Genomic DNA, 14,835 nt, shown 5'->3' on the forward strand with positions numbered 1-14,835 from the left:
TTTAGTCCCGGTTTAAGACACAAACCGGGACTAAAGGGCATCGCTCCCTTTAGTCACGGTTTGAGACACGAACCGGAAATAAAGGGAGCGACACCCTTTAGTCTCGGTTCATGTCTCAAACCGGGATTAAAGGGCTTATTTGAACCGGGGCTAAGGGCATCTCCAGCCGTTGGCCCCCCAGGGGGCGTCAAAAAGCGCCGCCTGGGGGTGAGCCGGCGCAAAAAATGGCCCTGGGGCGAGTCAACCCCCAGCCGTCGGCCCCCAGGGCCGTCCCTAGGCACGTATTAAAAAAAAGATGAGACGTTCGGCGAAGTTATGATAAAAACTAGTTAAATTTCGGCCAAACATGGCAAATTTCGTCTAAACATGGCAAATTTCGGCGGAATTCACCATTTTCATGACATTAACCTAATCTAAAAAAGAAAGGCGCTGAAGTCGTCGCCGCCATCATCGTCGTCGGCGGCCTTCTCCTCCTTGACGCGGGCGCCCCTGCTGGACCCGGCGTCGCCATGGCGGACTGGCGGCGGCGCGTCGTCGTTGTCGTCGTCGCTGTCGCGTAGGACGACGACCCCGTCTTCATCGCGGCCGCGTCGGCGCTCTTCGAAGCGGCGCAGGGCAGTGCGCTAGCGCTCCTTCACCTTCTCCCGGCGCGCCTTCTCCATCGCAATGGAGTCTTGGCGTGCCCATTCTAGGGCCGTGTCGTCGTCGTCGAACTCCGCCTTCACCGGCGCAAGCCCCGGCTCGGTCTTCACCGGCGCCAGCCCCGGCTCCGTCTTTGGCTTGACGAAGCGCGGAGGAGCCGACGAGGACGAGGCGCGCCGGCCGCCCTCGTTGATGACGATGCCGGCGCTGCGAGTGCGCCGGCCGAGCGGTGACTCCGCCGCGGGCTCGGCCTTGACGCCGAGGAGGGCCGGAGTGCCGGAGGAGTGCGACGAGAATCGGGAGGAAGAGGAGGAGGAGGAGGAGCCGAACCTCCTTGGCGCCCATGGCCCGACGCGTCGGTGCTGCGCCGGGGGGTACGCCAACGGCGGGTCGTTGCCGCCCTCGAGGTACGTGAGCACGCCCTCGAGTGTGCGGCCGGGGACGCCCCACCAGAGGTGACGCCCCTCGCTGTTCTGCCGGCCGCCGACCACCGGCGCGTCGTTGGTGGACGCCAATCGCTGCTGCTGGCGGCGCTCGAAATACGCCGCCCAGGCCGCGTGGTTGCCGCCGGCGTACTGGGGGAGGGAGAGTTGGGCATCGGTGAGGGACGCGCGCACGATCTCGACCTCCTCGGCGAAGTACTTCGGCTTCGCCACGGCGTCGGGCAACGGGGGAATGGGTACTCCCCCGGCGCTGAGCCTCCACCCCGATGGCCCGGCGCGCATGTCCGGCGGCGCCGGGATGTTCGCCTGGAACAGGAGCCAGGACTCCTGTTCGCGGAGCGAACGGCGGCCGAAGCCGTTGGCCGCCGCCTCGTCTCCGGGGAAGCGTTCTGGCATGGCAACGGCGGGGCGGGGCAGGCTCGGGAGAGGTAGAGGGAGGGGCCGGAGGGCGGCGCTCGGGAGAGGCAGGGAGAGGGAGGGGTTGGACGGCGGCGAGGGGGGGACTGGTCTGGCCACAGGCGAGTGGAGGCCGCTGGCTTTTATAGCCGGGCCGCGCCCGTGTGTACGCGTGCGCGGGAAGGGAGGCGTCTGCGCGCCGCCCGGTGAAGCGCCGCCCGTGAGAAATCAATGGCAAGGCTGACCGGCGGCAGCCTTGCCATTGATTCCCCGCGGGAAACCAAGGCCGTTGGGGGAAGGCGAGGCGCCGAGTCGCTGACGCGGCTGGCCCGCGTCTTTTTCGCGCCAAAACAGCTCGCCCCGGCGCCCCCGGGCGCCCCCCAGCGCGCCGGGTTCGGGCTGGGTCCGCCGGCGCTGTTTTCGGCCCAAGCCGGCGAAAATCGGGCTCCTGGGGGCGCGACTGGGCCGTTTTTTTGGCGCCGGCGCGAAAAAAACGCCTGGGAAGGCCTTTCTGGGACGCGGCTGGAGATGCCCTAATGCCTTTAGCCGCACGAACCGGGACTAATGCCCGCATGGGTCCCGGTTCGTGACTGTCTCAGCACTAATGGGCTTATTTGGCTCGAATGAAAGCTCTGTTTTCTACTAGTGCCTTACATTTGATCTCAATCAAACGTATGTATACAGAGGAGGCTGCCCATGTAACACCTTACATTTCCTTTATCTGTTTCCCTTTTGCTTCCATAATAATTAAAAAGAGCCACATACTCCTTTCGTATCAAAATATAAGACGTTTGTTGACTTTTTTTTTGCGAATCGTCTTTTTTGACGCTATTATAGTATCAAAAAAAAAACTTCTTATATTTCGGTTTTTAGGGGTGTCCTATTTTTGGTAGAGGGAGTACATAATACATGGCGCATTGAAGTGGCGCGGCGTGGACGCGGGCCTCAGTCGAACGAGCCGATGGTGTGTCGCGCCGTCGCACATGTTATAATGCGGCAAGGTACCATGGTCTGCTCGACCGCAACTCCACAGTTGAATAGTCTCCTTGGCAGCTTTCCGAATATGGCTCAACTTTGACCTGATGGTGCGTGGTAAAGATATGCCTCGCATCTCATCGACTTGCTGGCTTGCTTGCTGCGCCTCAATAATCTTTCTTTACCTGGCAATCAATCTGAATGAGATGGGTACTGTTATGTGAGGGAATTACTTGTGTAAATCTTATCAACGGGGAATCCTAGGACCGTCTCGTGACAAAGAAAATCCTCGCTCACGGCGGGTTAGCATGGAGCGCGTGCTACTCGAGTACCACCGCAGATATATATAGCCAGGAGCCCCATTTGGATTGCGGCTGTCCTGTTCCACAAGTTTATCCCTTTTTTTATGGCCAGCCTAATTGCACCTGCCTTGCTTCGTTTGCATGAAATGCACGTAGGAATATCACTCGGGTTAGTTTAGCGAGCTCCAGTAGTACTCGTACTCCTGATTTTTTTTTTTTTGAGGGAGTCCTGATGCAGCGTTGATGCACGGCGCAGGTTGCTACGCGCGCTGTGGGCCACCAGCTTGAGGGAACAGGAGATCCCACTCGCTGCAGCTGAACGGGAGCGCGAGGCGAGGCGACCAAGATGCAGAGGCGTGGTGCGACGAAAGGCCCGCTGCCGCTAAAAACGGGAGGGCTGCGCCGCCACCAACGCGAGAGGCAGGCGAATCCTTGCCCAAACCGGAATCGGCTCAGTCGCGTCGCAGGCAGGACGCAGGCCGGCAGGCGACCAAGATGCATCAGCTACCACGGCATGGTGCACAAGGGCGTCCACTTCCACTGCATGCATGCATGGAATCTTGAGACGTGGCGGGTGGGCAGAGGGACCACGCCCAGGCCCAGGCCCAGGCCCAGCATGCATGCCCACGCCCAGACAGAGGCAGACGGAGGAGATACGGCCGGGAAAAAGAAAGAGAACGCGCACCAGTGCGACCTCACGACACGCACATGAATCAGCCGCCGTAGCCCGTCTCTGTCCACCCAATGCGACTGCAACAATTAGACAGTCCTTGTTAGCTGCTACTAGTACTAGCAAATCGGAGCAAGGTCGACTTGTCAATCAAGAATTAAGAGTTTTTTTGGCGAATTAATCAAGAATTAAGAGTTAAGCACGTGGCGAGGAGGTCCTGATCGAGGGCAGTCTATTGCGGAGGTGTTGTATTGTAGTAGTAGCTGCCAAGGGTTAGGAAAGAAAGTGCAAGAGAACATTTTTTTTAACTTCGTTCTTTGTTTCTTTATCCAATCAGACTTTTTACATCTGGCCTCACAAGTAGACCGATCTATCATGCAACATCTCAATACTGAAAGAAAAATCCTTACTGCTACGTATTTTGCTTCTCCCGAAGGAAGAGGTGACCTTTACCAGCATTTTACAATGGAAAAGAGTGTCGTTGATATGTCGTTTTGATTTACAATTATACAACGAGCTTGCATTGCAGTATGGCATTGTCATTTGGATTGACTGGCTGGAGAATCGGCAGCGGAACTGAGCTGTTAATAGCGAATCTTTTGTTTGCATCACATGTCCGAGAGACAGTGCAGTAAATTAAAATCGCTTTCCGAGTGCCCATTCGCTGCCTTTTTCGTGCGCTGGACGAGTCAGAGTTGGGAAAGGCTAGAGTTGCAGCCTATGTAGCATGTACCCTACTGCGTACGTACTGCACACTAGCCCACGCAAAAGATATGTACTAGTACCAAGGAGCCATAGCCCTGGCAGTACGAAAACGTTAATCGGAGCTGGGAATCCCGTTTCACCTCGTGACATGTTCCGATGGTGCATTTTTTACTGGCAGTAAATCGGTACTGTATAACAGAAGCTTATACGCTGTCCCATACACCGGAATAGGAAAATACTCAAACAGAATAGACACGGTCCTCTCACACGGCGTCCTTTATATTTGATGCCCTATATATAAAACAAGGTGTACTCCAAGTCTTGTCCTCTTGACCTGCTATTTTGTGTGTAAGTGTGCCACTTAAAATTGGCTAATCGATCAAGCTGCTTAACCATCAGCTTGGGTGGTAGTGTTTCTACTACAAGCACAACCCGACTCATGGGAGCTAGATAGATCTGACAAATTCAGGGTTGAATGTGCAAAGATAAATAGGAACCAGACCAAGTAGTAGCCCTCGAGGTTGAACAAGATTTCAACACCACATTTGCCTAGAGAATTATCAAGATTAGCACAAAAGCCTAGGTCTGGACAATGCACATAGGAATGCCAGACACGGGTTAGTTTAACGAGCTGCAGTACTCATGATGTAAAATTAAGAGCGTGGCACGGCGCAGGCTGCCGCTCAGTTGTGACGCTGTGGTCCATCAGGGAACAGGAGATCCCACTCGCTGCAGCTGGACCAGAGAGGCGGGACGAGCCGACCAAGATGCAGAGGCGTGCTGCGCCGAAAGGCCGCTGCCGCTCAAAATGGGAGGGTAGCGCCTCCACCGATGCGGGAGGCAGGCGAATCCTTGCCCAAACCGGAAAGGGAATCGGCTCAGTCGACCAGGATGCATGCACTTGGTTGGGTTCCGCTGCATGCATGGCATCTTGATGAGGGGCAGGGCAGGGGGGTTCACTGACCGCATGGCGCACAAACCGAGGGCATCCACTGCATCTGCATGCATGGAATCTTGAGACGTGGCGGGTGGGCAGAGGGACCACGCCTAGGCCAAGCAGCAGTACGTTAGTTAAGTCCAAGACGACGGCAGTTTACGTTCACATCAGTCAGTCACCGTAGCCCGTCGGTGCATGCGTCCATGCAGCGGAGGCCACGACGAGCGGGACTCTGTCGCAACACTTAGGGGGTGTTTGTTTTCCGGGATTTTTTTATGTAGGCATTAAAAAAAGTCTCTAGCAAACCAAATAGGGTAGGACTTTTTTGGAATTTTTTGCTAAATGTCCTTAGAAGCACCTCCTTGAGAGTCTTTTTCAAAAAGTTCCAGGGACTAGAAAAAGTTCTAGGACTAGAGAAACAAACACCATCTTAGACTGCCCATGTAAACTACTCCCTCCGTTTTAAAATATAAGATCACTTTTGACGCTATGATCTTATATTCTGGGACAGAAAAGGTAGTTAGCAAACTGCAGCAAGATAAGACTTGTCGATCAAGAGTTAAGAGTTAAGCACGTGGTCGTCAACGTAACACTTTGTGCGTGCGAAATGGCAGAGGCGGAGACGAGTCAAAGATGGGAAAGGCTCCAGTTGAAGCCATTGCAGCCTAGTATGTAGCAGGTAGTATTGCGTACTGGATACTAGCCCACGCAATTGATACGTACCAAGGAGTACCTAGTCATAGCCCCGGTAGTACGAAAAGGTTAATTGGGGCTGGGAATCCTGTTTCACATCGTGATATGTTCCGATGGTGCATTTTTTTTACTGGCAGTAAATCAGTATAAGGGAAGCTTTATATGCTGTCCCATACACCAGGATTTAGTAGGCTCCTTGAAAATCTAATGACGAGTTGATGCCCCCGGCCTCTTAGGAGAATACTCAAACAGAATAGACACGGGAGTATACTTCAAGTCTTGTCTAAGTGTGCCACTTAAAATTAGCTAATCGATCAAGCTGGTTAACCATCAGCTTCGATGGTAGTTTTATTTTATATTCGATGGTAGTTAGGGAAATGGATGTATCTAGACATATTTTAATTCTAGATATCCAATTTTATTCATTTGTACGACAAGTATTTTCGGACAGAGTAAGTACGACACGCCACCCATAGCCCGCACAAGATCGGTTTCTCATGATATGTTCTGTAGCCATCGTATTGCTCAATAGAAGTTGGTTACACTCGTTTGCCAAAATACAAATCAGATAATGAAGACAAATTCTCATATCACAAAATTATTTTCGAATGGTTCCTGACCAAACCAAGAAACAAAAAACATATCTCTTTCTAGGAAAATAAAGGCAAGTAGACTATTACAGTTTCACTAAATTGCACATGAAAACTTGTTGATTCAAGAACCGGAGTGACACGAAATTTGTATTAAGAACAAACCATTTCGGATGAACAAAGACGATGCCATGAGTTAAACATAAAGTTAGTCGCATGAGAAAAAAATTATTGTGTGATTACTCTGAGCGCACACAGCCTCGTTCCGCTATGCCGGTTTTACCTGTTTGACTGTGAAGTGGAAAGTTGGTCTTGGTGGTGTGGTGTCGCCTGTCGCGTAGTACTACTGCCCCGTGATCCTTGCGTAGTTACTGAGGTCACGTGCATGGCGTACGCTAGCCCTCCTTTGCTTGCCAGCCTTGTCTGCGCGAGTGCAGCAGAGGTGCAGTTCGTCCACGAGAGCCCGGGATTGCGCGGATGGCAACCAAATTGGGATTCCATTGTGGATTTCATCTACTACTCGCTTATGTTGTTTGGTGCGGCTGCAGCAGCAGCAGAGGGAGAGACCCAGCCAAGCAAAGGCGCCGGGTTCCCACATTACCAAGAACCTGTGAATATTTGCCATCACTTGCCCTGTCGTTTAAAATATAATCATCAGCCATCACTCTACATGCCATTGTTTTGTTTGTCCTCGTATATCCAGTCTAACAAACAAGAAAATTTGTTGCCTGAAATGACTAGGAAGAAACATTCCGTTTTTAATCTTGACGGCGACGATGCGGCCGGGGAGAATAATGTGTTCCTCACTCCGGTCCCATCGCATGGCTTCTTCTTCGAAAGGCTCTGAGGAGTGTGCGGAAAGCGTCTTGTGCAGGAGTTTGCCATCGGATGTTGCTTCATATGGCGACGATAGTTTCTTCAATGTGGTTGTTGTTTTCGCACTGGGTTGCGGACTGCAGGCAGGCAGATCTAGTGTTCTTCGTCGACCGGAGACAGCGGATCTAAGGCCCAAGGAGCACGGGGTTGAACCCCCGTCGACGCGCCATAGCGATATGTGCTCTGTCATCTACGACAGTGCTTTCTTCGGCTCACAATGCATTGATGCGATGGTGCTCCGACGGTTTTTCGGTTTGTGGTGCCTGTCTCCTCCTCCGATGGCGATGTCAATGGTGTTGCTGGTGGTTGGTGGACGGCGACGATTTGGTTTAGCAATCGACTCCCGTAAAGCCTATATATAATTTTCTTTTATGTGAGGCATTTTTTGTTTATGTGCCAAGATGGCTGTCCTCACTGGTATTGTTTAGTGTGGTCCACATATGTTGTATTTTTAAACTTTATGTAATGATGAATATGTGGTTTAAAAAAAACACATCCGCTATACAGCAGCGCACATCGGAAGGACGGGACGCTCGTGCTGGTTGCCACGTCCGGTTCTTTATGATTGGTTCAAATTTTCTTTTTTAGGTTTTTTCTGATTTCTTGATTTCTCCTTTTCATTTATTCTTCTGAAATTTCAGTTTATATTATTGTTTTCTCTGAGTTTAGGCTTTTTTGTCTTACCCATTTTTCTTTCTGCATTTTTTATTTGTGTCCCTGGTGTTCTGGATATTTTTCAATTTAATATTAACTAGTACATTTAACATATTTTCAAATACATGAAACTTTTAAAGCAGGGAGAAATTTCTAAATTACAAGGACACTATATCTTAAACGCACAAACAATTTCTAAAATACATGAATATATTATTAAAAGTATGAATATTTGTCAAGTTACATGGAGCACTTTCAAAAATTAAATATTCTTAAGTGTGTCAATAGTTTTTAAAAATCACATGAACATTTAAAGATGCCAACACTTTTTCAAATTTCTATTAAAATCTTTTCAAAATTCATGAGCATTTTTTCCTGATTGCATGAGTGCCTTTCTATAATACAAGAAACTTTTTTTAAAAACATATTTTTAAATACACTAATGCTTTTCAAAAGATGGTAAAACATTTTAGTTTTTCACGATTTTTCTATAAACATTCCGAAATATTTTAAAAAGTCTAATGACAATTAGAAGAAGCACACAAACACATTTTTGAAATGTTATGATCATTTTATAAAAATACCCGAATATAATCTTAAATTATCTTAACATTAAAAACATAAAATTAGAATGCAACAAATAACATAAAAACAAAAAAAATCCGGCCAAACCTGCATAAACATGGCATGCAACAACGCTCACTCGATCACTCAGGGATGGTCACTTGATGTGCAGGCACAGCCAGAGCGCGTGCAGGCGGCACCGAGCTTCACTCACCGCATCAAGCAGTGATAGCAACAACCGATGTTTCCTCTGTAAATGCTATGTATTGCCCGCAGCGTCCTAATGGACGGCGCACTAGAAGAGATATTTTTCTTCTGCTCGTCAAGTGGGCCAACTAAGCTGGGTTTTCCATTTTGTGTGTATTCTGCTGCGTTCGCGCGAGCGCTATATCTCGCATTCAGCGAGGACGAAGGTCCTCTCGCTGAAGCGTCTCTACTAATCGGGCCGGCCCACTAGCACATACTAAATAGAAAAAGTACGAAGAAAATGACGGTGCGAGGGGATTCGCCGCGTCGTTTCGATTGTGCGTGGAGCTGCAAGCCACTGAGCACTTTTTCCTTATTGCATGAGTGCCTTCCTATAACACATGAACCTTTTTAAAAACATATATATATTTTTAAATAAACGAATATTTTTCAAAAAGTGGTATAACATTTTAGTTTTTCATGATTTTTTAGAACCATTCACGTATATTTTTAAAAAGTCTACAAACAATTAGCAAAAAACACACAAACATATTTTTAAAATGTTATGATCATTTTATAGAAATACGTGAATACAATCTTATATTATCTTAACATTCAAAACATAAAATCAAAATGCAACATAACATAAAAAGGAAAAGTAGATTCCGGACCGACCCGCATAAACGTGGCATGCCACAACATTCAATCGATAACTCCGGGAAGGTCGCTTCATGTGCCGGCACAGCCAGAGCGCGCACTGGCGGCACCGGAGCTTCACTCCACGCCAACCATAGCCAGCACAAGATCTGTCTCTAATAATACTATGTTATATAGCCATCGCATTGGTCAACAGAAGTTAGGTTACACTCTTTTGCCAAAATACAAATGAGATAATGATGACAAATTCTCATATCACAGCATTACTTTCGAATGGTTCCTGACCAAACCAAGAACCAAGAAACATATATCTTTCTAGGAAAATAAAGGGTGCGGACTATTTCAGATTCACGAAAGTGCACATGAAAACTTAGTGATTCATGGACCGGAGTGACACAAAATTTGTAGTATAAAGAACAAACCATTTTGGATGAACAAAGACGCTGCCATGGATTAAACATAAAGTTAGTCACATGAACAAAACCGTTGTGTGATTACTCTGCTTGTACGCAGCACCGTCCCGCTCTGCCGGTTCTACTTGCTTGACCATGAAATGAAAAGTTGATCTCGGCGGTGTCGTAGTACTACTGGTCACGTTCATGGCGTACGCTACCCCTCCTTTGCTTGCCAGCCTTGCCTGCCCGAGTGCAGCAAAGGTGCAGTCCGTCCACAAGAGCCCGGGATTGCGCCGATGGCCGGGCAAAAGACAAAGCCATTGTATTGGGCTAGTGATCCCAACGTCTTTCCCCATACCATGTTGGGCTCCATTTCCTGTGCTCTACTCGCTTCTGCTGCTTGCTGTGCTATAGACGTGGCATGCCACAACGCTCACTCGGTCACTCGGGGATGGTCGCTTCATGTGCGGGCACAGCCAGAGCGTGCGTGGGTGACACCGAGCTTCACTCCCCGCATCAAGCAGTATATAGCAACAACCGATGTTTTTCTCTGTAAATGATATGTATTGCCCGTAGCGTCCTAATGGGCCAGCTCACCAGAAGAGTTTTCTTTCTGCTGCTCGTCAAGTGGGACTAAGTTGGGTTTTCCATCTGTGTGTAGGCTGTTGTGTTCGCTGACTTCGCTCCCATGGACCGAGACTCGCTAGTCGCCGTGAAGGAGCAGAGGCTTTGCAAAGAGGGTGACCCCATTGGGCCAACCCATTTGCATTGGCAGTTCAATTTCAACTGCTAAAATGGTAATGTAGAGAAACATCACTACCGGCTTGGACTGTAGCATCATGGTTTTCATGGCTTTTTATTTTGTATTTTTTTAAGTTAACATTTTCAAAATTGCAAAACAATATCGAATTCCAGATATTTTCATTAATTTTGAACAAATTTTCAAATACTAAACAAAATTTGAAATATATGAACAAATTTTAAAGGCATGAACGCATTTCTCAAAAACTGTGATTTTTTAAAGTGCTAATAAATTTTGATTCCTGAACATTTTTTTCTGAAAAGAGAACAAATTTAAAAAAGAGAGTGAATTTAACAATACATACTGAACATTTTCTTAGTATGTGCTGAACATTATTCAAAGACACACCAAATATTTTTTAAAATACACTGAACTTTTTTTTCAAAATGCAAGCTGAACAAATGTTTTATACACGATGAACATTTGTTTTATACAAAGTGAACATTTTCCAATGTATGGTGAACATTGTTTGTCAATACGAAGAACTTTTTTTGTAAGGTGGATTTTTTTGAAAATTTTGAAAAAAAATTAAATCATGAACAAACATTGTAATTTAGAAAAATAATTCAAAGTCTATTAAAATTTTGGAATTACTATTTTTGAAAAAATTTGATCTTATGAAAAAAAAAACAAAGAGAAACATACAATCTGATTCACAGGCCATCGGCGTGTCTATCGACTGCATGTAGGCCCGGATGTGGAGCGTCCAATGTCGCCAGTGGCCTATTGCAGACCAGACCTGGAGCGCCTCCGACGGATCCCGCGTCCCCCTCCCCCGTCTGTCTCTCTTTCTCTCATTTTCTCATCTCGTTCTAATTCTATCGACTGTATATGCATGCAGGCCGATGTGAGGCCTCCTAGTCAAGTCGCCGGCGCCTCGTTCCTCATGACGCCCGCGTCAAAAGCCCGCCGCTGGAACCTTCCTCCTCGACAACTCTCGGCAAGATTCTCATCTCTATTCCTTCCCTTCCCTGGGTTAATTTGTTGCCTCGCCTGAAGATCCCTTGTTGCTCCTCAGTGTTCTCTCTCATGTATTGGTAGTCTGTTTGTTGGTTTTTGATGAGGCTGATTGATATTACATATAATCTGTAAACGTATATAAATCGTTGAGAATCAGTTGAATGGAGCGAGGTGGGAAGAAAAATCAAACACAGTCAACTTACGACCAGATAGAGAGCATGTGCGCGTGCGTGATGGCTGGACGTACGGGCAGAAACTCTGCTGTTTTTGACGTAGGATATGAGCACGGGTTGAATACTAAAAAAATGCAAGGTCCTTCGTATAAAAATGAAACGTTTTCTAACATATTAAAAAGGGGTTGAATACATAAAACAACATGATCTTTTCTGCAAAATTGCTGACGACGTGCGGGCAGAAGCCATCGTTGCTTTATTATTAGGTACAAATTTATTTGTTCATGATTACTAGTGCTTGGTTAATTTTGACCTCCTCATGTATAGGTTAGAACTAGGACTAGGACAAATTTATTTATCCACTGGGCGAAGTACAGTGTTGGTAATGTTTTTTTTGTCCATTGGGCTAGGTTAGGAATAGAACGACACAAAGTTTGTTCCTGATCAGCCGTATTTGATTTTTTTACAATAGTTATTAAGTTTCTTTAGTTTATATAAATTGTTTCTTCATCCTCATCGTGTTTTTCTTGAAATAGAGTATGCTTTAGGCATACTAGTTCTTCTGTTTTATGCGTTGTTTGAAATTTATTTAAATTTTGAGCAAGCTTATATAGATTGGATTGAGTCCAACTTCTAGTACTCTGATCTTTCCCCATGATGTTTCCCAAACAAGGCATTGGTTAGCTTAGAGCTTTTATTTTCCTTTTCTTGTTTTGGATATCTTTTAATTAATGAAATATATCGTATAACAATTGTTTACTGTCTTTGCCTAAAAAAATGAGCCCCATCATGATTTTCGGCCAAGGGCCTTGAATATTTGGAAATGGCCCTGCAAACAGGAAACCACCAGGTCGGCTTCCCTGCTCCATTTCTTGAATAAAACATGATACATGGTTCATTACATGAACAAGAAGTAAATCTATTAGGTCTCAACTAGAAATAAAAGTTACAAAGATCTAATGGTGAAAACGGAAAACCACACCAAATGTAGTCGAGAACAAAAGAGGGCAATGTAAGCACTGGGGTGGAGGGTTAGCTTTATCAATGCCATTTTAGTCAGGATGATCTCTTAGCCTGGTAACATGTGGTTATGTCCAGCGAAGACTCGCAAGTGCGAAGGCAGTTGGCCACGGGAAGAGATCAGCTTGCCTCGTCGATGGTCGGCCGTTCGTCGTAGCTGGAAGGATTCCGCGTGTTCAAGGTTTGTGACGGATCCTTTTTCTTCAGTGTTTGTTAATTTTCTCTCCCCTCCATACAAGTATGTGTTTTACTCTTTAATTACATGGGAATTTTCGACTTTCTCTTCTTTCCCATTTATGATTAATTGGGGTGTCTTAATTCCCATGTTTACATATACAAAAGCATAGAAAATTAGCTTGTCAAAAGAAAAAAAAATAGGCAATTTTTTGGTTTGACATAACTAGATTGCCAAATTCTAGCTTGATATACAAAACAAAAACCATGTGAATATGACTTGTTTTTCAGTTTTGTGTATCCGTTTATGTTTTAGCTTGTATTTTTATGTTTTAGGAGCATGATGGACCCAACCCTATAGTGCTGGCTACATTGGGAGGCGGACTTGTGGTACATCTTGGTCCTGGGGTCAACGACGGAGCTATGTTGATGTGTGTGTCTAGGGGGGGGGGGGGCAGCGCCCCCCTACCTCCAGCTTTGAAATAATTGTGAAGAACCTGGGGTGCCTTGGGCTCTTCGCGTACCTGCTCAAGAGGTACGAGGGTTCGGGTACGCACCGCCGGCATGAGGAGGCAGTCGTCAGAGAGGACGAGAGGCATGTGCGGAGCCCCGTTGTGGTCTATGACGGTGAGGCCTAGAGGCCATGCCTACAAGGTATGCACCCCGGATGGCTCCTCGCTTATAGGTTGATTGCCTTCGTTTTCTTCGATGTGCACAAAGTGGTCACCGCCTCTGTTGACTGCACAATCCTCTACTACTACACCGAGTAAGTTCCTCTTTATTTTACCGTATGCACGCCTGTCCATTTGTTAAATAACAAATATGAATTTATGTCCTATGAATTGACCCTTACATTGGTCGTAATAGAAACAAGAAATTTATAACGTACGGATGTGTACGTGTAACTATGAGTCTTATGGTGTGAAGCTATCTGGACTATGCACGATGATGGTGAGCAGATGACCCCTGGCTGGCAAAAGTTTCATTCAGCAATAGCGTAGTGCCATACTAGGGGAGGATAGGATTGTTTTATTGGATTTTAATGGGTTTGAAATTGATTCCAATTTAGGCCTCAAGTGTATAGGATCTAAATTATATTAGAACGGTTGACCGCAAATACTTGCGCTGCGAGACCCATCCATACTTGCTGAAAAGAATGAAGATGTGGAGGAATTTAGATCATCAATCCGATTGAAGGTAGAAAGCATGCACCCCACAGCTCAATCTGCTAATCGTCTAGGCTACAAGCTAGTGTAACACTGCATATCACTGTTAGCCATGTAACTTCAAGGGGCCAATGATCGAAGTAAGATCAATGGTCTTCCTTACCTGCCATTAACGCACAACAAAACAAATTGTCTGTGGACAGGACTCATATTTGGTTTTTGTCCGCTCAACAACTTTACATGTAGACACTAATCATCTAGCTCACTCAGAATTAGAACGATTGAGGTTTTGGTGAGAAGGTAGGGTTAGACGGCTTCTAAGCAGATAGGATTCAGAAGCTCGAACCACTGAGCTAAAACTACTATGCATTTGGAAACACTCCCATCTACTAATTTGGTTTTCTCTGGGAAACAATCTACGCCAGATTTGGAAGTACTCCCAACTAATTTTGTTTCCTTAGGGAAACAATCTACGCCGTGCAGACAAGAAGGAAGGGATCCCGATAACTTAGAGTTAAGTACATGACAAACTACGTTGCTCGTTAACTTGCACGCTAGCACTAAGTACACCTACATAGATAGATCTATTTAGCTTGTACTCTACAACTACACACACGTATACAGATCTAGAGTGCTCCATAGGTGGTGCTTTGTACGTCAAGACTGATCTAATATCTGCCAAATGCATAGCTTTTCCACTTGTGCCGGCATCCATCCATCGTCGACGCATATCCATATACATACGGGACTATAAATTAACACGGCCCGAGGTGAGCGCACACCACAGCGGACTACACAGACATAAAGTGATCCATAAGATAACCTGAAGAGGGTGACGGTGTGCTAGGCAGCCAT

Source organism: Triticum dicoccoides, chromosome 7B (genome assembly GCF_002162155.2).
Source record: "Triticum dicoccoides isolate Atlit2015 ecotype Zavitan chromosome 7B, WEW_v2.0, whole genome shotgun sequence".
NCBI lineage: Eukaryota > Viridiplantae > Streptophyta > Magnoliopsida > Poales > Poaceae > Triticum > Triticum dicoccoides.